This window comes from Cyprinus carpio, unplaced genomic scaffold (genome assembly GCF_018340385.1).
Source record: "Cyprinus carpio isolate SPL01 unplaced genomic scaffold, ASM1834038v1 S000000169, whole genome shotgun sequence".
In the NCBI taxonomy this organism is placed as follows: domain Eukaryota; kingdom Metazoa; phylum Chordata; class Actinopteri; order Cypriniformes; family Cyprinidae; genus Cyprinus; species Cyprinus carpio.
In genome coordinates, this window is record NW_024872920.1 from 404,035 (window position 1) to 419,045 (window position 15,011).

Here is a 15,011-nt window from a genome sequence, read left to right on the forward strand (position 1 = left end):
GACATATGGGCTTAAATAAATTATGCTCTTGTGCACAATAAGCAAGCTAACATACAGTACAATCTATACATTCTGTGTTCATTCTGACTCCACTGTAGCTGCTTCATGTAATTTGTCACTGCTACACTGCAATAGATGTCTTTGAGATCTTCAGTCTTTGTTTGTTCCATTGCAGATGATAAAAGGCCGTATATTTACCGCTGCCGCTCGAGAAAAACATGGAGATCTTCACCTGCTGGTGGCGTCCGATCGCTAATCAGGACAACGTCACCTACACGCTCCTGTACACCACGGGGTGAGACGTGAACCAAACACACTTCATAGTGTGTCTTTAATGCATCTGTGTGACATTCAGTTGCTTTGATTTCTCATCATTTCTCATCAGATTAGTGTTTGTATGTAGAGTGTAGCTGTGAATAGTGAACAGACGTCATGTCTCCTCGCAGTGAGCGCACTCCTCGTGAGTGTCCTGATTACGTGAGCGGCGGGGCATCAACAGCTGCTTCTTCGATGCCAAACACACTCAGATATGGGAGATGTACTGCATGAACGTGACGGCACACACGCACACGGGGCCCATCACCTCTCAGAAACATTGCCTGGACGTGGTCGATATAGGTGATGCTTTACACTAAATATTACACATGCTCTAAAACGTCAGGATATTGTGAAGCTGCAGTCTGTTCACACTCAGGTTGATTTTTCTTGTGCAACCATTCACACATACAGTTTAATATACAGTTATATACATTGATTAGTCTCTGTGTTAATCTTGCCCTACACTCTGAAAAATAAAGTTTTTTTATTGGCATTGACGTTTCCATGAAGAACCTTTAACATCTGTGGAACATTACTATTGGACGAAAGATACATCATAGTATATAACAAGCACTATGAGAGTTTTTCATCAGACTACTGCTCTCTGTTCATACTGAGAACTTTTAGCATCTGTGGAACATTACTATTGGACGAAAGACATTCAGGCTTTCACAGCTTAGTTTGTCTTCGTGAACTCTCCTGGTCTAGGTTTCTCCTGAGGTTTGCTCATCATCATGTTTGTTAATGAGTCTCATGCAGGGCTTGAAAATGAAAAAAAAAAATCAATCGTGCTCTCTGTTCATACTGTTCACTCTTAGCGTTTATGTTATTTTGTTGTTTTTGTTTTTTTGTTATTCCAAAACCGGTTCGGGTGGAAGAAATACCGGTTAATAACGTTAGTTTTTAAAAACAATTTTCTTTGCCTATAGTTTGCTTAATAATAATAATGATAATAATAATAATAATAATAATAATAAAGTACAGCGTTTTCTTTACTCAAAAAGAAAAGGAAAAAAGAGATCTGGTAACATTAGCCAATAACTCGCTGCGCTTAGTCACAGCCAACACAGCATCATCTTTTCTAGATTTTGGCCAAATGTAGGCTACTAAACAAACAAACAAAAATACTTTGATGTCTTTAAAGTGTTTATATAGTTTATTAAGATATTTAAAAATGTTTGCTGTATTGTTAAAAAAAAAAAAAAAAAAAAAAAACACTTGTATAAGATTTGAGAGTTTTGAGAGTGAAAAAAAAAAGTCGCGGCTCATGTCGCATTTTATTAGCCTTATTATTTTCCGAAATAATGAAGGCTAAAAATGCCTGGAGGCTAAAGCAAAATGTTTACAAACATTATAAAAACAGTTATTAATTTCTCCCCAAAACAAATCCTCTAAAGTTTAGGTATGGAAGCAAAATAATGCCAAATGTTTTTGAATTAAAAAAGCTTGTTGAATTACAATAATTGAAAAAATATGCATTGCATTAACCGTACTTGCATATTAATGCATTGAATTTTTAAGTCTTGCATTATTATGGGCTGATATTGTAAATTTAAGCCATGAATATTTCAATTAAAAACATTTCAAACTGATTTTTATAATCAAAAATTCAAGAATCCATATTCACCTTTCAGATTTCACTTCCAAAATATTCGATCTGTTTAAAAATACAACCTATAATATTCAACAAACAAGTTTCAGTCCATTTTATTTCGGTTTACAAATTCGCTTCCACAAATTCAGTGGTTCAAATTCGACAGTAAATTCAACGTTTCACATCCGGGAACAGCAGGAAAATCAGTAGATTACCGAGCATAATCTCATCTGCTGTAAATTGTCTTCACCAGCAGGAGGTGTAAGCGCATCTTGACAAACATCAAAGCAATAGAGACGAGAGGCCTTCATAAAACGTCATTTGTCGAAATGGACCGAGCGGTGAGTACAAGTTATGATTTTATTGATCAGTATACTGTATTTATATGCGGAATATTAAGATTAAGACCCAAATCATTGTTTACTCAAGTGTCTAAGTGATTCATCTTTACCCCGAGTACACAAGCTGTGTTTTTTTTACTGCAAAGGTGATGTGATCAATATAAATCCAGAAATCTCTTGCCTTTGGTTTTTTTTTTTTTTTAGTAAAACCACTATAATACGCTGAAATAGAGAGTGTATTGTTTGATTATGCCACTAATGACAAGATACTAAATAGCACCATTTTTATATAGCACCATTAAATACAACCCAATCGCAATTCTAAAGTAAATCTGCCACTTGTAAATAAAAAAAGTTACATTTCTACCACTATATCAGTTAATCTCCGTCTTTTAATTAAATAGGACTTGTCTCTGCTATCTCCAGGTAAGGGCTTCGAAACCGCTACCTCTCCCGCTATTAAAGTGCGTCCTGCCGCCACGAATAGAGTGTAAGGCTGCGGGAAACACTGGGACATTGGTTCTACGATCTACTTAGATCTACGATGCTTTTGAGAAACGAAGCCCTTACCTGGACATAGCAGAGACAAGTCATATTTAATTAAAAGACAGAGATTAACTGATATAATTGTAGAAATGTAACTTTTTTAATTTACAAGTGGCAGATTTACTTTAGAATTGCGATTGGGTTGTATTTAATGGTGCTATATAAAAATGGTGCTATTTAGTATCTTGTCATTAGTGGCATAATCAAACAATACACTCTCTATTTCAGCGTATTATAGTGGTTTTACTAAAAAAAAAAAAACCAAGGGCAAGAGATTTCTGGATTTATATTGATCACATCACCTTTGCAGTAAAAAAAAAAACAGCTTGTGTACTCGGGGTAAAGATGAATCACTTAGACACTTGAGTAAACAATGATTTGGGTCTTAATCTTTCCGCATATAAATACAGTATACTGACCAATAAAATCATAACTTGTACTCACCGCTCGGTCCATTTCGACAAATGACGTTTTATGAAGGCCTCTCGTCTCTATTACTTTGATGCTTGTCAAGATGCGCTTACACCTCCTGCTGGTGAAGACGATTTACAGCAGATGAGATTATGCTCGGTAATCTACTGATTTTCCTGCTGTTCCCGGATGTGAAACGCTGAATTTACTGTCGAATTTGAACCGCTGAATTTGTGGAAGCGAATTTGTAAGGCGAAATAAAATGGACTGAAACTTGTTTGTTGAATATTATAGGTTGTATTTTTAAACAGATCGAATATTTTGGAAGTGAAATCTGAAAGGTGAATATGGATTCTTGAATTTTTGATTATAAAAATCAGTTTGAAATGTTTTTATTTGAAATATTCATGGCTTAAATTTAGAATATCAGCCCATAATAATGCAAGACTTAAAAATTCAATGCATTAATATGCAAGTACTGTTAATGCAATGCATTTTTTTTCAATTATTGTAATTCAACAAGCTTTTTTAATACAAAAACATTTGGCATTATTTTGCTTCCATATTTAGGCTATAAAAACATCAATCCAAAAACTAATTAATTTAAGGGGAAGCTAATGCCTACCTCTCTCATTCGGCACAAATCCAAATGTTTCCATATTCCTGACGTATCTGGATGCTAAAATATTGTTTATTATATAGTGTTTGTACTTTCATCAACATAAAACTTAATTATTCACATCGGCTATATCAGCCCAGTGAGGCGCGGTCACGCTGAACGCAGCACATTCTGTACAACGGAGCAGTGTATCTTTTTATTTGTTTCTTTAACTGTATTTTATTTTGATTATGAGATAGTGTGCGGGAGTTCCTTATATGATAATGCGTAATTTAGCACATTTTTTTTTCCGTTTAATTAAACTGTCAATATGATTTAAGTGAAATATATTTAGTGTATATGCCTCTATTCCTTTTTATGTAAGCCTATAGTTTTTCTGTTTTCTCCATTCACAGAAGCACTGCAGGTGCGTGTGGTCTGTTGAATTCATCTTACACTATCCTCAGATAAACTCTAAGGGCGGTGTTGTGCCATTGCGACTTACCTCTGATGAGTTCACAGCTGAGTGGACATTTCACTCATTTGCATAGTACTACTGGAATTCATGATTGGTTGACAGCAAATTTCAAATATTAAATGTAACGATAAAATAACGTTATTAACCGGTTACTGGCCATTTAAAATGTTCGATTCTGTTCGGAACTATAACATTTGATTTCGTTTCTGTTTCTGGTTTTGTTCCTGTCAAAATTTCATTCATTTCCCGTTTTTTGTTTTCGTTCCTTGAACCGGTTCAGATCCCTGGTCTCATGTGCTTCTGTCCTCAGTGGAGACCGACCCCACCCTCAAACCTGACGTACGTCATGCTGAACGAGAGCATCGGTGAAGTCGGCCGCAGTGTTTTAGTGTCCTGGTTGCATCCAGTGAAGTCTCTAGTGCATGAGGAACTGATCATGCTGGTCTACGAGCTGCGCTACAGAAAACCTCGCTCAGCCAGACAACTGGAGGGTACAGGCACACAGAGTCTGCTTATCATGTCTCCATTTTTATGATAACTGTAGAAGAGACAGGAATGGAGACAAACATTTTGTCGTCTATTGGTCTGTAGGTAATGGAGCGTTTGCGCGAGCCTCATGTGGAGTTTTTGGATCTGCCGGTGGGAAGGTATGAGTTCAGTGTGCGCTGCCGCTCCACCAGCAACAACACTGGAGTGTATGGAGCGAGTCCATCTTCGTCACCATCAGCGGCAGTGCTCTGTCCGGTACTCACACACACTTACACATACTGTATATCAACCCATCTCCCACGACTGATAGCTGCTGCTCTAAGTGTCTGCCTGTCTGTCTCTCAGATCGGATGTTGGCCTTGATCCTTGTGACCGGCATCGCCATCATGATCTTTGTCTTCATCAGTTTGGGAAACATCCCACGAGGCAAGGGGTCAGTGACGTCATGAAGCTCGTAGCTCTGATCTCACAGATGGATTTGTAGATCTGCGTCATAAGCTCACATAAGAACAGGGATCTAGAGCAGGGGAGGGGAACTCCGCATCCCTGCAGAGTTCAGCTCAAACCCTAATTAAACCTCACCTGCCTGTAGCTTTCTAGTAACCCTTCAGACCTTGATTAGCTTGTTCAGGTGTGTTTGATTAGGGTTGAAGCAAAACTCTGCAGGGCTGCGGCTCTCCAGGACCGACGTTCACCACCCCTGATCTAGAGGCTTGTTCAGATGTTTAGTTCAGGCACCGAGAGTCACAAATCTGCAGACGGCTGCAGAAAAGTGATTAATAAACATACTAAATGATATTTATCTGAAAATTTAAACATGCAAAAAGGGTTCTGTCAGGGGTAGAGAATAAAAATACAAAAAAATACTTAGTAACACTTATAATAATGTTCAGTTATAAGTAATTTATAAATTATTAGTTTATAAATTAAAGTAATTTATAAATTATTACTAATAAATTATTAGTATAAATAAATTATTATTTGAATGTATAGTCATGTTAGTCAAAACATGACTATACATTCAAAAAATTAATAAATGATATGTTAACATTTAAGTAATGTTTTATTAATTCAGTTATAAGTCACTTATAAGTTATTAGTTAATGATGAACGAAATCATGTACAAATTATTCATTTTCATCATTAACTAATAACTTATAGGTGACTTTAAACTGAATTAATAAAACATTACTAAAATGTTAACATATCACTTAATAATAATTTATGAAAGTATAGTCATGTTTTGTAAATGATTAGTTCATCATTAACTAATAATTTATAAGTGACTTATAACTAAACTTTATTATAAAGTGTTACCAAATACTCTACTGGGATGTGCTATGAATAAAGTCAGGGTCAGTGTGCAGTTTATAAAAACAAGTCTATGAAAGGTCTTCGTTTAGCTAATGTCTGTGTTTTGTATCACTGTCTCATGGATGTTTTTCACTGCTTGTTTTCTTCCAGCAGGATTAAATCATTCCTCCTGCCAACGATTCCCAAACCGCGCATCCCAGGGCTTGAATCTGCTCTGCTGAAGGTCCGAGAGTTCCGTCACACATCACACTGTTTGAGTTATTAGTAGTGTTCAGATCAGCCAAACAGCACAGATCTGAACATAGCTTAGTGACTGCATAGCAACGTCACAACAACAGGCACAACAGTGTTGAATGATTTATTGGGAATCACGTGAGGAACTTAATTTGAAGCTTCAGCTTCTGTTCTTTCTTGTTCCAGCAGAAGGGGAAGATTGACGAGATCGATCAGCATTTCTCCAGTTTTCACGGCTATAAGTCGCCCCAGTACTGCACGGAGACGTGGTACCAGGTGAGCGTGGACACGGGTCCGGCTATGACGCCCAGCATCATCCAGTCTGACGGTATACAGGAGGATGTGCTGATCACGCCAATCACACCGATTGTGCCGATCGGGCCAATCACGCAGTACGTCACCTGCCCCGACGGACAACAGTCTGTTCGGACCAGCTGCACTCCTATGCCTTATGTCCGCGGCCCCGCCCCCTACTTTGAGGAAGACATGCCCCCTCCAGAACCTGGCCCCGCCCACCTGGAGCTCGTGTCTGTCCCAGGCATGGACTACAGCATGATTCTAAACCCCGCTCCCTACTGTGAGGAAGACACGCCCCCTCCAGACCCTGGCCCCGTCCACCCGGAGCTCGTGTCTGTCCCGGGCATGGACTACAGCATGATTCTAAGCCCCACCCCCACGCTGCCGCCCACTCAGGACTTCTACATGTGTGTGAACGGCGTGACACCCACCGGTGCTCTGCATCTGGTGCCCTGCCTGCAGCTCGATGAGGGAGCGGATGACGAAGAGGACAAGAGCCGCCAGCTGGCAGCGCTGCTGGAGAAGCACATGGAGGCGCTGTTGAGCACGATCGAGTCAGACCTGAGCGATGCTGGCATGCCTTCACTACCTCATTCATCAGACAGGAGCTGCAGAAGCATCTGATAACACACCCACACACACACATGCACACACACACAGAATAACACAGTCCATGAGTCTGTGCTGGTTTGTCTTGATGGGAAATGTAAATGGTGTTTCAGTTCAAGCTGCAGAACGCCTGATTCACAGCGCAAGTCTGAGTAGTGCATCATTTTTCACTGTGCATGTTAAGAAATGGGTTGTTCACATTGAAGTGTGAGCTTTGCAGTAGCAGCAGTAGCAGCAGTGCAGCGAGTGTTTTAGCGCTAAGTCTAGTTTCACAGCGCTGCTTCTGCTCGATTAAAGTGACGATGCACTAATATGGACTTAATTAACATGATTTTAAGCGAATTCATTGAGTTTAGTTTGCAAATATGTGTAGATTTGATATAAGTTATAGAAAGTCAAGTGATTTAGCTACCAGTCAGATTAATTTTTCCTCCTTATGTCAATAAGATTTCACAAGCAATTAATGACCATTTTAGGTAATACTTAAATTATATAGTCACCGTAATTACCTACAAATCAGACCTGCAGGTCAGTGTGGGTGTTTATGGTGAAGTCTGTCAGTCAGGACAGCGGGACACAGACTGTTGTGTATCACGATGATCCTTTTGATAGTGAACATAAGACTGTTAAAGATGGTGTTTCTCAACCCAGTTGAATAAACCTGGTTAGGTATGTTTTGAAGCATGGCAGCTGGTTTGAGCTGGTCCTTAGTTGGTCATGAGCTGGTTTAAGCTGGTTATAAGCTCTTCCTGAGGCTTGTGCATGTCAGTGCTCTGATTCAGACCGTCACAGCCTTCATGTCATTTTCATTTCATACCAAACAGCTTCAAATTTCACAGACTGCACTGTAACACACACACGAAGCGCTGAACTCCAGCTTTAATAAAAGTGATCTCAGGCCTGCAGCATCACACTCATTAATTAATGCGTTTGTAAATGTGCCTTTATTTGACTGTAATTTGTTTGTGTAATGTTTATTGCTAGAATGTAAAATCAGATGAATCAGGGTTTTAAATGTGTGAGATGCATAAGACAGTCACAATCGTGTTTGCACAGATTAACCTTCTTTCACGATTCACGATCAGTGTTGGGCAAGTAACTCTGAAAAGGAGTAATCAGTAATCAGTAATTTGATTACATTTTAAAAGTAATCATGTTAGTGTTCTGATTACTTTATTTCAAAAGTAATTAGTAATTAGCTACATTGCTAGTTACATTACTTTTTTCTCTATGAAATCTATGATATCCCAGCATACATGCTCCTGATAAATATTTGTTATTAAAGCATCACTGTTATTTTTAACTAAAAGCTGCTGTGTGCATGGTTTGGCAGAATGCCAGCTAAGAGCGCTGCATTTATAATCTCTAAAAGACATTTCATTTCATCGCAGTCTCACAAATCTCTGTTATAACACAATAACTATATGCATAATGAATCTTTCATAATGTCTACAATCTTTGTGTTATAATGAAAGGTTCGTGAGCACGCAAATTTCAGCTGTGCATTGCTCAACTCTGCAAATGTGTTAGAGCCTAAACAGAAACTCTTGCACCCGTTAATCATTTATATTTTATATTAGTTCATGTTGTGCAATACTCTGCATATGATTTATTTTTTTTATATTTTTTTTTTTTATATATTTCTATTTTGCGGGAGTCCCGTGAATCATTTTATTCTCCCGCATCCCGCACACACATGAGTGTCTACCTGACCGCACCAGCACTCGCTCATCTTGTCCCGAGAATTTATTTGTTGCGTCGGGTCTCGCGGGAGCAGGTCTCTAATCCACTGCCACTGGACTCAACAGTGTGTGTGCAACATCCTTTTTCGAATCTCTAGATTATAAAACACTGCATTCTGCATTCACTGAGAGGTGGCAGATCCATCTGCAAAGCTTTTTTCAAAGTCATGATCAACACAGGCAAGGGCAGACAGGTATATTGAGGGCTAGACAGAAGAGTAGTCCGGTAAACAGGCGTGGGTCGTTCCAAAGGGTAATCCACAAACAGGCAATAGTCCAGGCAAGGTACAAACAAAGTCAGAGAAGCCAATACAAAGGGTAATCCAGGGCAGGTAGCAAACAGACAAAACAAGGAAACTGGCTAAGATACAAGGCTCGGGTAAACAGGCTAGATAAAGGGGAGACAAAGAACAAGACTAGGAACAAGGCAAAACTCAGAATGGCTCCATAACATTGCTATCACCGACATAGCGATACATGCAAACACTACCCGTCCCTGAACTGTGATTGGCTGCAGGTGAGGGTGTAATCAGTGCAATGGAACATGGGAAATGTAGTCCAGGGTGATGTGTAACAGTCTGTGTAATGTGAGTCAATATAATAAGAAGACGACCTCTGGTGGTGAGCAGATGGAAGACCATGTACAAGATTTGTGACAGTCATGTCTGTGCCTTATAACTCATGCAGTTTAAAATGTTCATGTTCTACTTGCAGATTAAAACACATCAGAGAGGTTTATAGAGTAATAAATGTGTCAGCTTTCACAGAAGTGCAGCATGTTTTCTAACTACACCATGTTTTTGTGCATTAGATTCTTTTCGTGTGCTTTCTGTAAGTGTTTGTTTCTCATATAAATGATGCCATCTGTGAGATAACCATATTCCCATGTGGTCAAATAAAGAGAAACTAAAAAGTGCGGGGGGGGTTTTGTGGTTTATACACACACACACATAATTTTTGATGATTTTTTAGGATGAATGAATGCAGCCCAGTGTGTGTACTTGTTTTGACCAAATGTCCTCACTTCTATTGTGACATACATTGTCAACACACTAGTGAAACATTTGACTGATCCTCACTTGTTAAAAATGGACATCTGTGCTGTCAATTGGACATCTATGCAATGTCACAATGATTAATGTGGTTTATGAGGACACAAACCTGTATGATGACATGGGTATGACACAGGTGTTACAATGTTAAGGTGGTTTATGAGGACACTTCCTGTGTCCCTGTATTTCAAATGGCTTAAAAACATACCAAATTTTGTTATTTTTTAAATCTCTAAAAATGCAGAAAGTTTTGTGTAAGGGGTAGGGTTAGTGTAGGGGGATAGAACAGTATAAGAACTATTACGCCTATGGAAAGTCCCTTTAATTAGTTTGAACTCACATACAGCTCAAACATTTAATTTCACAAGCAGGATTTGTGTGTTTTTCAGCATATAGTAATCGTCAGGCTTCAGCTCCAGTTAGACTGGAATAAGGTCACCTTGTGGGTTATGCAGGCATTTGAGGGAACGTTGCACTTCATAGTCAAAAAGGAAAAGATTATTTATGCTTGATTATATAATGACATAAAAAACGAGTCTAAAGAAAAAACAAATAAATAATAAATAATAAGCCATCCATAAAATAAATCAATAGAAAAAAAAGACAAGAAAACTGTTAGTGGTGGAAATGACTAATGATCCAATAAGTGCTCCTCTGCTGCCATCTACTGGTTACAGTAGTTAATTCCAGTCTTTTCATCAAGGTCATCACATAAAAAAAAAAAAGAAAAAATTGAAGGTGCTCCTATTATTCCATTTTTAAATATTTCCTTTCATGCAGTGTGTAATGTAGCCGTATATAAACATAAACAATCTGCAAAGTTGTAAAGCTGAAAGTGCACAATAAATAAAGTTGTCTCCTAAAAGAAAGAAAAACAATTTGCATAACTTCTGCACTATGTCAGGAATCACTTCTTTCTCCTTCCATCAGGAGCTCCTCTGACTGCAACTCTTATTTTATAATGTGTGGCAAGAATCGTGAGAGATTCTTCATCAAGAAAGCTGTCTGATGCTGGATGGCAGGCTTGAATGCCCTTCATAAGATCTATTCCTACTCCTGAGAAATGGTTGTCAGTCTCCTGCATCATTCAAGAAAGGCATGGGTAGTACAGTGCACATATGAAGTCATGTGAAGAACTGTTTTCTGAGGTTGTCCTACATGCTGTCTCCGCCACATAATCATTAAGCCTCTTGATTGGTTCGCTGTTCGACAGTGTTTTTCCTGATTCCTGCTTGCTGTGCTGCTGTTGGTTTGTGATCGTAGTTCTGTGTAGCTTTGTTTTTCTGTAGAATCTCTATCTTACTATCACTCTCTGATGTTTAAAGTGATAAAATATAACTTAATTCCCACCATATTTCTGATATTATCTATCAATCTAATCTGATTAATTTTATCGTTCGCTTTTTTTTTGATATTATCTAGTGCAGCGCACCTGCAGCACGTTACTCAAGTCAAGTCAAGTCACCTTTATTTATATAGCGCTTTATACAAAAAGGATTGCGTCAAAGCAACTGAACAACATTAATTAGGAAAACAGTGTGTCAATTATGCAAAAGGACAGTTAAAGGCAGTTCATCATTGAATTTAGTGATGTCATCATGCAGCTCAGTTAAGTTTAAATAGTATCTGTGCAATAATTTGCAATCAAGTCAATGATATCGCTGTAAATGAAATGTCCCCAACTAAGCAAGTCAGAAGCGACATCGGCAAGGAACCAAAACTCCATCAGTGACAGAATGGAGAAAAAAACCTTGGGAGAAACCAGGCTCAGTCGGGGGTCAGTTCTCCTCTGACCAGATGAAACCAGCAGTTCAATTCCAGGCTGCAGCAAAGTCAGATTGTGCAGAAGAATCATCTGTTTCCTGTGGTCTTGTCCCGGTGGTCGTCTGAGACAAGGTCTTTACAGGGGATCTGTATCTGGGGTTCTAGTCCTGGTCTCCGCTGTGTTTCAGGGCTGTAGAGGTCCTTTCCAGGTGCTGATCCACCATCTGGGCTGGATACATACTGGATCCGGGTGACTGCAGTGACTCTCTGACTTGGATAAACTCGGTTCCGGTTTAACTAATTAATGCAGCCTAAAAATCCTTTAACGGATTTGGATATTAGAAGCATATTAATGTGTAAGATAGGTTAAAGAGATGGGTCTTTAATCTAGATTTAAACTGCAAGAGTGTGTTTGCTTCCCGACCAATGTTAGGTAGAGTTATTCCAGTGTTTAGGTGCTAAATAGGAGAAGGATCTGCTGCCCGCAGCTGACTTTGATATTCTAGGTATTATCGAATTGCCAGAGTTTTTGAGAACACAGCAGACGTGGAAGACTATAATGTAACAAGAGCTCGTTCAAATACTTAGGTGCTAAACCATTCAGGGCTTTATAAGTAATAAGCAAGATTTTAAAATCTATACGATGTTTGATAGGGAGCCAGTGCAGTGTTGACAGGACCAGTGCTGACAGAACTTCCTGGTTCTAGTAAGAACTCTAGCTGCTGCATTTTGGACTTACTGGAGTTTGTTTACTAAGCGTGCAGAACAACCACCAATAGAGCATTACAATAGTCTAACCTTGAGGTCATAAACGCATGGATTAACATTTCTGCATTTGACATTGAGAGCATAGGCCGTCATTTAGATATATTTTTGAGATGGAAAAATGCAGTTTTACAAATGCTAGAAACGTGGCTTTCTAAGAAAAGGTTGCTATCAAATAGCACACCTAGGTTCCTAACTGATGATGAAGAATTGACAGAGCAGCCATCAAATCTTAGACAGTGTTCTAGGTCATTACATGCAGAGCTTTTAAATCCTATAATTAACACCTCTGTTTTTTCAGAATTTAGCCGTAAGAAATTATTCGTCATTCAGTTTTTTTATATCGACTATGCATTCTGATAGTTTTTCAAATTGGTATTTTTCACCAGGCCGTGAAGAAATATAGAGCTGGGTACCATCAGCATAGCAGTGAAAGCAAACACCGTGTTTCCTGATGATATTTCCCAAGGGTAACATGTATAGCGTGAAGAGTAACGGCCCTAGTACAGAGCCTTGCGGTACTCCATACTGCACTTGTGAATGATATGATACCTATTCATTCACTGCTACGAATTGATGGCGGTCATATAAGTACAATTTAAACCATGCTAATGCACTTCCATTAATGCCAACAAAGTGTTCTTTTCTGTGCAAAAGAATAGTGTGGTCAATAGTGTCGAACGCAGCACTAAGGTCCAACAGCACTAATAAAGAGATACAACCATGATCAGATGATAAGAGCAGGTCATTTGTAACTTTAAGGAGAGCAGTCTCAGTACTATGATATGGTCTAAATCCTGACTGGAAATCCTCACAGATGCCATTTTTCTCTAAGAAGGAATATAATTGTGAGGATACTACCTTTTCTAGTATCTTGGACAGAAAAGGTAGATTCGAGATCGGTCTGTAATTAACTAGATCTTTGGGGTCAAGTTGTGGTTTTTTGATGAGAGGCTTAACAACTGCCAGTTTGAAGGTTTTGGGGACATATCCTAATAAACAATGAGGAATTAATAATAGTCAGAAGAGGTTCTATGACTTCTGGAAGCACCTCTTTTAGGAGCTTAGATGGAATAGGGTCTAACATACATGTTGTTGGTTTAGATGATTTAACAAGTTTATACAATTCTTCCTCTCCTTTAGTAGAGAATGAGTGGAACTGTTCCTCAGGGGATCTATAGTGCACTGTCTGATGTGATACTGTAGCTGACGGCTGCATGGTTACAATTTTATCCTCTAATAGTATCGACTTTAGAAGTAAAGTAGTTCATAAAGTCATTTACTGCTGTGAAGTTGGGAAATGTCAACACTTGTTGATGCTTTATTTTTCATTAATTTAGCCACTGTATTGAATAAATACCTGGGGTTATGTTTGTTTTCTTCTAAAAGAGACAAAAAAAATCAGATTTAGCAGTTTTTAATACTTTTCTGTAAGATAGGTTACTTTCCCTCCAAGCAATACGAAATACCTCTAGTTTTGTTTTCCTCCAGCTTCGCTCCATTTTCCGGGCTGCTCTCTTTAGGGTGCGAGTGTGCTCATTACACCATGGTGTCAGACTGTTTTCCTTAACCTTCCTTAAGCGTAAAGGAGCAACTGTATTTTAAAATGCTAAAAAAGAGAGAGTCCATAGTTTCTGTTACATCATCAAGTTGTTCTGAGGTTTTGGATATGCTAAGGAATTGGGATACAACAGGAATATTACTTACAAAAGCTGTCTTTTGTAGTAGAAGTGATGGTTCTACCATACTTGTAACAAGAAGTAGAATTTACAGTTTTAGCTATATGAAGTTAGCACAAAACTAAATAATGGATTTGAGATATCATCGCTTGGCTGCATAATTTCAACACCATCGACATCAATTCCATGTGACAGTATTAAATCTAGAGTATGATTTCGACAATGAGTAGGTCCTGAGACGTGTTGTCTAACCCCAATAGAGTTCAGAATGTCTATAAATGCTGATCCCAATGCACCTTTTTTTCATTATCAACATGGATATTAAAATCACCAACAATTAAAACTTTATCTGCAGCCAGCACTAACTTGGATATAAAATCAGAAAACTCTTTAATAAAGTCTGTATGGTGCACTGGTGGCCTGTATACAGTAGCCAGCACAAACATCACAGGGGATTTATCATTAACATTTGTTTCTCTGGATAATGTTATATTAAGCACCAATACTTCAAATGAGTTATACTTGAAGCCTGCCCTCTGAGAAATCCTGAAAACATTGTTATAAATTGAAGCAACACCTCCCCCTTTACCTTTTTGGACGTGGGCTCATGTTTATAACAGTAATCTTGGGGTGTAGACTCATTTAAAAAAATGTAATCATCAGGTTTTAGCCAGGTTTCTGTCAAACAGAGTGCATCTAGATTATGATCAGTGCTTTCGTAGAAAGGGACCTGATATTCAATAAGCCAAGCATTATCATTTATTTATCCGCATTACATCT

The 15,011-nt window shown here is 38.4% G+C and overlaps 1 long non-coding RNA gene and 1 pseudogene across 1 annotated transcript; both read left to right on the forward strand.

Annotated features, from left to right (window-relative positions):
- The first annotated feature begins 219 nt into the window (after positions 1–219).
- Positions 220–4,609, forward strand: LOC122142817. The gene is made up of 3 exons (XR_006158801.1): positions 220–295; positions 447–618; positions 4,597–4,609. It is a non-coding gene; the product is annotated as an uncharacterized LOC122142817 (long non-coding RNA).
- On the forward strand, positions 2,242–7,643 carry LOC122142810 (annotated as a pseudogene).
- The last annotated feature ends 7,368 nt before the right edge of the window (positions 7,644–15,011 follow it).